This window comes from Pseudorasbora parva, chromosome 11, assembly GCF_024679245.1.
Source record: "Pseudorasbora parva isolate DD20220531a chromosome 11, ASM2467924v1, whole genome shotgun sequence".
NCBI lineage: Eukaryota > Metazoa > Chordata > Actinopteri > Cypriniformes > Gobionidae > Pseudorasbora > Pseudorasbora parva.
Window position 1 is genome coordinate 25,292,070 of NC_090182.1, and position 9,297 is coordinate 25,301,366.

Here is a 9,297-nt window from a genome sequence, read left to right on the forward strand (position 1 = left end):
CATTTGAGTCAGAATTTGGCATAAACAGAATGAGAACATGGATCCATCATGCTTAGTTACCACTGCAGGCTGCTGGTGGTGGTGTAATGGTGTGGGGGAAGTTTTCTTGGCACACTTTAGGCCCTTTAGTGCCAGTTGTCTATCCCTTTATGACCACCATGTACCCATCCTCTGATGGCTACTTCCAGCAGGATAATGCACCATGTCACAAAGCTGGAATCATTTCAAATTGGTTTCTTGAACATGACAATGAGTTCACTGTACTAAAATGGCCCCACAGTCACCAGACCTCAACCCAATAGAGCATCTTTGGGATATGGTGGAACGGGAGCTTCGTGCCCTGGATGTGCATCCCACAAATCTCCATCAACTGCAAGATACTATCCTATCAACATGGGCAACATTTCTGAAGAATGCTTTCAGCACCTTCTTGAATCAATGCCACGTAGAATTAAGGCAATTCTGAAGGCGAAAGGAGGACAAACACAGTATTAGTATGGTGTTCCTATAATCCTTTAGGTGAGTATATATATATATATATATATATATATATATATATATATATATATATATATATATATATATATATATATAGAGAGAGAGAGAGAGAGAGAGAGAGAGAGAGAGAGAGAGAGAGAGAGAGAGAGAGAGAGAGAGAGAGAGAATATAAAAAATATAAGCAATAAATTTTGAAACTGCATTTTGTCAGTTATGTCTCGTTTTATGTGTTTGTGTTTGGTTGAGTTTGACTTTGAGTTGGTTTCCTTTGTCTGTGTTCATTAGTTGCTATGGTTACTCTTGGGTTAATTAATGTTTGCGCCTGATTCTCATTTAGTTCACTGGTTGGTGTTTAGCTCTGTGTTCATTTCACTTCTTTGTCTGTTGTCTCCACGTTTAGCTTAGTTGAGTTTATTCCTGCCTCGTGTTTATTCGAGTTCCTGTTTAAATAAAGTCTGGCAGCTGCATTTATATACCTTTTCATTCATTTTTATTTCCAGCAAGCTGTGACACATGTAATGATAACCATGCTGATGTTTGGAAAAATGTGGTTTGAAGAGTGATTTTCTACAACAGTTCAATGAACACAAAGGTATTTTAAGTAACTGACCGTTTAGAAACAATATTTTCAGTTACTTTATTTGTTTTTGCTCTGTCAATAATTCCATACAAAGACACCGAAAAATAACCAAGTCTTCAAGCAACACAGAGTAGTGGTGCTACTGATTTAAACAGGGGTTATTTTGTAAGGTTTTTTTTCTTCACATAATGGTTTTATATAGACTTGGTAGGCGTCGTGGACTCGTGGTATTGCTGGGGGCGTGGCGTTGGGGAAAAAAGTCCATTCCCCCACACTGCATGGAAATGCATGGGGTTAACCATGCAGTATAGCCTGTGTAGAATCACTTCTGCTGCTTGACAGAGCAAGATACATAGACAAACTGAGCCGTATTGGGTCATATTTTCCGTACAGTGTCTGTGACTAGAAAACCGACCCAATCCAATGGTCAGAGGTGTCGTTTTCGTCAAAATGCATCCTGCTCCCACAAATATTGCTTGCCTGTTTATAAGTCTCCCATGTAGTCTTACGATGAAGACGTTTATTCATTGTTCCTGAATTTTTACATTTACATTATATACATTTAAAGTTTTTAAATTATCATAAAACTTTTTTGTTTGGGCTAGAATAGAAAGTAAAATGAGCAGTAATGTCAAACACAGTGCCACATTTAAATATTTGTCAAAAGCCTAAAATCCAGTGATATGATGAGCTGTTGACTTCAGGTTAAGATAAAGTTTATTTATTCGTTTTTTTGTTGTTGTTAGTACAGCCATGTACAAATGAATTAGTTCAGCATTTACATTTTACAAAGCAAATTTGGAGTTGACATGTCAGTGTCACAATACTATTCTCAAATATACTGACAATAGCAACGCTTTTTTTGCTTTTTTATAGCAATCGTCTTCATTGAAAGACTGGATGATTTATGAACTAAGCTATTATATTCAGAGGAGCAGAATGCATTCTGACGAGAAAATGATATTCAAGTGTCATGCAATGTAATGCAACTATATGAGCTTGTAAGCTTGAAGCACAAACATAAGCCCATCTCTTCCCATAATAAAATAAAGAAAACTTTTGAATGTATTGTACATTAATAACCTCACACACTATGTGATAGCTTTGTGTGAAAACCGTTTTAATGAGAGAGTCCCATGACAAACTTATTGCCGGTTTTGTTGAACAAATTTTTGCGATTGCAGTAATTAAATATATTACGTTTTCATATTTACAATAGTACCAGCATCATGTAGTGTAAATGTTTAATTGCAATGGACATACTGCACAGGCATTCGGAATTGACGAATGGCTCCGTCTGTTATTCGGCAGTATAAAACTTCTGATTTAACTTATTAGAGTTGAAGAACACCACACAGCAACTTTGTACCAAGGAAAAATCAATCGTAATCATTTCAAAAAGTAAAGATAAAGCGTCTAACACAGTCTACATGCATTCATTCGAATGGGTTGTTTTCCCCCGCGGCATTATGACGTTTTTGTGGCCATTCCTAGTAATGCCAAGTCTATTGCAACCAACGGGTTGCAACCAATGCACTTTCAAAGGGCTTCGAATGGCTTCAAAGGCTCTGCATGATCCCAGCTGAGGAATAGGGTCTTATCTAGGGAAACCATCTGTCATTTTCTAAAAAATAAAACATAAAAATGTATATACTTTTTAACCTTTTTTATTCTTCGCTGTGTACGATGTCATCACCTAAGAAAGGGTGATGCACGTGGAAGTGGAAGTACCGGACGCACGTGGAAGTACCGACCCAGTGTTTAAACAAGTGTGCAAAGACAAAAATCAAAAATGCCCTTATAAATAAAGTAAAGGTAAACCAACGATGTCGGGAAATTTTAAAGTTAAAGGATAACATGAGATGAGATGGCACTGAGTCAGTTCTTCCACCTACGCCACGGACGTGACCTTTCTAACGCGACAACGTCATACACAGTGAAGAACAACAACACAGAAGAAATGACAGATGGTTTCGCTAGATAAGACCCTATTCCTTGGCTGGAATCGTGCAAAGCTTCTGAAGCCCTTCAAAGCCCTTTGAAACTGCATTGATTTGGACCTTCAACCCGTCGGTTGCAAATAAAAAACATTATGTGAAGAAAAATCCTGGATTGTTTTCATCAGAAAACGTAATTGCTTTTCGACTGAAGAAAGAAATGCATGAGCATCTTGGATGAGATGGGGTAAGTAAATTATCAGGAAATTTTCATTTTGAAATGAACTAATCCATTAAAGGTGCCCTTTTGAAATTGAATTAACCTTGCCATAGTGAAATAATAAGAGTTCAGTACATGAACATCACACACTGTGAGTCTCAAACACCATTGCCTCCTACTTCATATGTAAATCTCATGCATGAAAAACATGAATAACATAAGTTATTCTCAACATAAGGCCAACCGTGACGCAAGCGTTGGGGATCTTTTATATGTACGCCCCCAACATTTGCATATGTCCAAACATGCTCATTGTCAGGCGGGACTGACGGAGCCGAATCGGGACTGCATTTAAACAAGACACTTGAGGATAGCAAAAACGGCAGATCATGGACACATGTCATGTTCCAGGCTATGCAGGGGACGTGAGGACTTTTCATATGTCAACAGTCATGGTTGAGGTTTATTATAATCGGATACCACAACAATTTAATTCAAAATCGTTCGTTTGTTCGGCCCATTTCAAGCAAGCTTCGCTCAGCGTCTTAAACTGAAGAAAGTGGCAACTGTATTCTTGCAAGCAGTAAGTAGTGATTTATCCACTTGTTGACTAGCTGTTTAAACAATTTCTGATTAAATTAAAGTTTCTTAGAGAGACCGCATTGTCTAGATGACGCAAGAGTCTAGTACAGGAACAACAGGAAACTCCAAGTACCATACAAAACTAAATAGTGTGTCTAATGACAAAGGGTAATATTATTTTGTATTACAAAATACAACCGTAGATACGTTGCTTACAGATCGTTCACTCGATCCTTCTAGCAAATGTCACCATATAAGTTAAAATGACAGTAATTTGACAAGGCTATTCATTTTGTTATTCAAGTTATATATTTATATTTTTGAGAACTGAAGTAGGCCTATGATGTTTTTGCATGCTTGTATTTCAGAGTACATCACAGTCACTGCATAGCCTACATTGTGACTAACTTTATATATACATGCAATATCTTTGACGAACAAAGACAAGTCTAAAATGTAGACTGAATGACACACTTTAAGCAGAACATCTCAAATGGAGATTGCTGAAATGCAGTCTACTTGTTTATTGGTGTTTTCAGATCGTCCGTGCACGAGAGAGAGCTCGCGTGCATATGGTTGCCAGATTGGACATGTTTAGGTAAAACACTGGATGGGATATGTATTCTTTTCACAGAAAAGCTCTGTTTGGGGGATTTAATTACTGAAATCCGGTAACCGCAAGCCGGCGAGCTCTCTCTCTCGCGCGCGGATGATCTGAAAACACCAATAAACAAGTAGGCTGCATTTTAGCAATCTCCATTGGAGATGTTCTGCTTAAAGTGTCATTCAGTCGGTCTGTGTTCTGTCAGGACAGCCAGGACTCACGAGCCGCTTCGCTGAACAACTGAACTGCTGTGAGCTGTGAGCTGCTGAAATAAACCAATCAGAGCAGAGCTAAACATTAATATTCACAACTCTTCCAAATAAGGCAAAAACAGAGCATTACATTCAAGGGACAATTTATAGGGTTGTAAATGGACCTGTAAAACTGTATCTGGACAATTTTTGCCCTTAAATAAGCCACATACCCTCAATGTAGATATCAGAGAATAATTTAACATATTGTTTCAACTCATTCTAGGGGACCTTTAAAGGTGCAGTCTATAATATTGACAGCTAGTGGTTGAAATGGGCGCTGCAGACTCAAAATATTAGAGAGTTGGTTCTCAATCTGTTTGTGCATGTTTTCATAGTCCTGTATCTCCACCCTGAGGGCAGTGGAACAAACCAACAAGACCTTACATGTGTGCTATCTACCCAAATGTTTCTGGCCTTCTTCTGGAGGTGTTCTGCATACACCAAGTCTAGATGTGGATTCCCCACAATCCTCTGCACTGTTGTAACCACCCGGGCCAAAAAACATTTAAATAAAGATATAATAGGATGGATAGATAAAGACATTCATGTTTCATTCCTGAATGAGTCAGCGTACTTGAAGAAATCGATTGAGTGAATGATTCAGTGGCTTACAGATAAAGACAGTCTTGTTTCATTCCTGAATTACAGTTTATTTAAACAAATTGGTGGTTTAATAAATGTTTTAATATATCACTCATAAAGATTGTCAGCTTGTCAGCACCTGTCACTGAAAAGTCAATTTCTCTAGTCTGTGGAACTCGCAAACACAGACAAACGAAGTGACACAAACAGTGAAAAGTCACTCTTGGAATGCTGCTTAGTCAATCAGATTGAAGGACCGGAATTGACTGATGTAGAAATATTATCTGGTCCCCTGCATCTGCAATAAAAATCTCATCAAAAAGCATAGAGTATAAAAGAAAACCTCAATTTTAAGGCAGTTTAAAATAGCAGAATGCTTCCCGATAGCCTAAGATGTTTGATTGCTCACACTGTGACTGTGGCATTGTAATGTGTGTGATTGTGTGGGCATGAACAGCATACATAATGAAGACACGGTGTGGGTGTGTGAGACGCCATGAGAGGATCCATGACACCTGCCACTGTGCCTCAATCCCACGCTCTTTCTTTGCCTTTCTTTGCTATTTTCTCATACACTCCTCCCTGTGATTTTTATTATTTATTTCCCATCAATATATCTCTCTTCTTTTTAGCTGCACAATCCAGCCATAGCCGAGTCAGTCACAGCCACTTTTATCTGAGCAGAGGGTCTCAGACCATTGGGCATTACATCCAGATTTTCAATAAAATACAGACACAAACATGTATAGATGTATTACCCGCAGTGATGTACTATGAAAAATACAAGCAAAGGATATCTTAAGTGACATGTCGTCTTCTGCCTATAAGCTTCTCGACTCGGAGATTGATATTAATCATGAATAGTAAAGGGGGCAGAATGTTTGATCCGGGACTGATCTGACACTACCATCCCATCATCGAGAAACAGAATGGCTCGGAGCAACACGGTACATGGTGGATGGATAAACGTGGTCTGAGGAAGAAAACATGCATGAAACATGACATGAAGTCATCTCCCTTTAGATCAAATCATACTCCATGCTTTTTTCCATGCAATTACATGGGTTAGAAGCTTTTGGGTTTTTTAAAGCAAAAGCACCGAAAAATTATAAGTCGAAGGCTTCTTACTTTGTGGGAGGAAATACTCAAATTTAAGTCACTGTTCATGTTCCTCTCCAGTAAGCCATTAGCTGACTGGATAGTTGTGTCCACGAGAACTCGAAATTCTGTAATGTCTGTATTGTATATGGAAGCCCATTTGTACCACATAAAAAAAGGGGATGCTTAATAGACAAAATTATTAGATAATTGCGACATAAAGATCTGAAATGATGACATGCTGAAGATGTTTGCCATAATTAGGCTTTTTTTAATGTTATATGTTTATTATAGTTTTTAATCTCACAATTATGACTCATTGACGTAGTACTTCCTAATTTTGACTGGTTTACGGAAAAAAAAAAAATTTGTAGTGAAATAGGCTTTCATAGTCATATGACTAAGGCTTGTACTGTAATCTAGACAAATTGTATTGTGATTTTGACACTTTATAGCATCTACACTGTGTTTCTACATTATGATGCAAGTGACATATCAGTAGGATTTCAGTACAATAAATGTTCAGATTTTAGTTTTTCAAAGAAAGTGTTTCTTTGATTTATTTCTCGATATCTCTTTAGATAACCATCAATCTTAGACAGGTTTGTTAAATAGTTTGCCAGGTTTACTTAGGTAAATAGAAGCGCTACCCAAAGAGGTTGTTCCACTTTATTAAGCAAGTCGCAGTTCTCATGCAATATGAGGAGAAAGAACAATTTTTCTACAGATGAAAATTTTGCTGTGTTATGCAAAAGGCATAAAACACTTTATATTGCGTAAAAACTGAATTGAGATCATCAAACTATCCTAAGATTTGTGAGTAAAGCACAAGAGAATTCAGTCGAAAAAAGGCTTATTAAGGAAAGTTTCTGTCAAAAAATTGTAATTGTATTAAAAGGACCGCGATGGGGAAAAAACACTGTTGAGCAGCAAACGGCAATTTGAAGCTGCTGGAGTCTCAAGAACCTCTCCATGCAGGCTGGCAGTTGTGCGTAAAGTTGCATTTCAGCCACCTTTAACCACAGCTCACAAAGAGAAATTGTTTATTATACTGAAATACTACTGATATGTCACTTGCATAATTATTAGCAAAACAATGCATTCCTGTTTATTGTAGTTTAGTTTTGTTTTTTGGGTGGAACTATCTCTTTAATTAAAATCTGAAACACTGTATTCATTTTTCTGTGATGAGGGGTTTCTGTAATAGGTCTGATTTGTTTTTATTTGTTTGTTACAAGGGGGCAGACATGAGTGGGAGTGGTGGAATGATAGACCAAAAGAGAGAGCAGGCATGCTTGCGTACACATGTGAAAGAAGAGAACGCGAGGGAGAGAGAAAAGAGCATTGTAATTGTGAGTTGGCTCATCAGCTGCTCCCACTGTTCTGCGGTCTGTGCAGAGAGCGGAGGCCTGTTAATCACGCGCGCTCATCAGTGCAGTGACAAAGATAGATCCCCTGCCTCTTCTCCTGCACCGCCACGGGTGATGCGTATGAATCGCGCTAATGCGCTCTTGATTTCACTTCTCTCTTACAAAGGCACCCTCCACTGTTTCATCCCAGCCCCATTAATGCACAGCCTTTGATCTCATTCAAATCTCCTCTCTGAGAGGGAAATCACTCAATGCTATATGCGCTGAATCAAAAGTTAAAATGAAGGCTCACCCCGCTCGGTCTACCTTGGGTGAATCGGACAATCGTGTTGTTGGGCGTAGGCCTAAATGTAGAAAGTTGCCAGTGGAAGATGGATGGGGAAGTTAAATGAGTAATGCAGAGAGCCGAGAGATGCATGGTGGTGCACATGGAGCGAGACGGGATGACGGATGAATGGATTACAGAGTCACACTGGAGCCTTGCTTGTCACTGTTGAGAGGAGAACAGGAACCGCCAAGCAGGACAGTCCCAGCTGACCTCTAGTCTGTTACAAGCCCGACTAGAGGGACATCACACGAAAAAAGCAGCAGGATATGGCAGATTTGTTTATTATGATTGTCACGGCTAGAGTTTGTTTGAGGCACTTCTGCTAAGGTATGATTTTAAAGAGATAGTTCACCCAAAAAAATTAAAACTGTTGCAAACATAAAACTTCAGCTCCATTCCAAACACACCTGAACCAGCTAATCCAGCACTCTAAAAATGGCTGGGTTAAAAACAACCCAATTGGCAACCCAGCGCTGGGTAAATATCGGACAGAACACATGCTGCATTTTAACCCAGCAGGCTGGGCTGTTGAGAAAACCCAAAATGTAGTCAATTTTTTACCATTAATGGATTTGCTATTCTGGGTTATTCTTGCTGGGTTGTTCTTAAAAAATCTCCTGTGCCATGAAGAATGCATGTTTAGACTGTTAAAACAATCATTTTTATTGCTTGACAAATGGTATAATACACAAATCGGTTAAACTTAGCAACAATGACAACTACAAACCTAATATATTATGTCAATGTATTAACGTTTAAATCAAACTTTTATTTTGACGGGTTGCCGTGACTTTTGAGTCTCTGTGTTCATGATATGACACGCGCCCCCGTCATTCACACAGAGACGCAAAACATGGAAGAGTAATATTTAAATAGTATTTAATACACACAGACACAGTCTGGAGCCCTGCGTGACGCGAACTCAGCTGCGGGACCGAATATAGTCTACTTGTGAGTCGATGCTATACAGATACAGATACTATCGTCACATTTTTAACATTTCAGTATGTACTTGGTACCGAAGTACCGGTACTTGTGACATTCCTACATACAACCATGTTTAAAGGGGATCATGGTTCTGTGTAATCACAAACTGTATTAATCTATCGTCTCACATGCCTACCTAAACTAACACGAGTCAGTGCCTTGCATCGGATTCTGAGGTAAAACTTTTGTCGTCTTAACGTCATGTAAGCTTAAGAATTGTTGCCGCGAAGAAGAAAAAAAAACTATAATTATGCTAA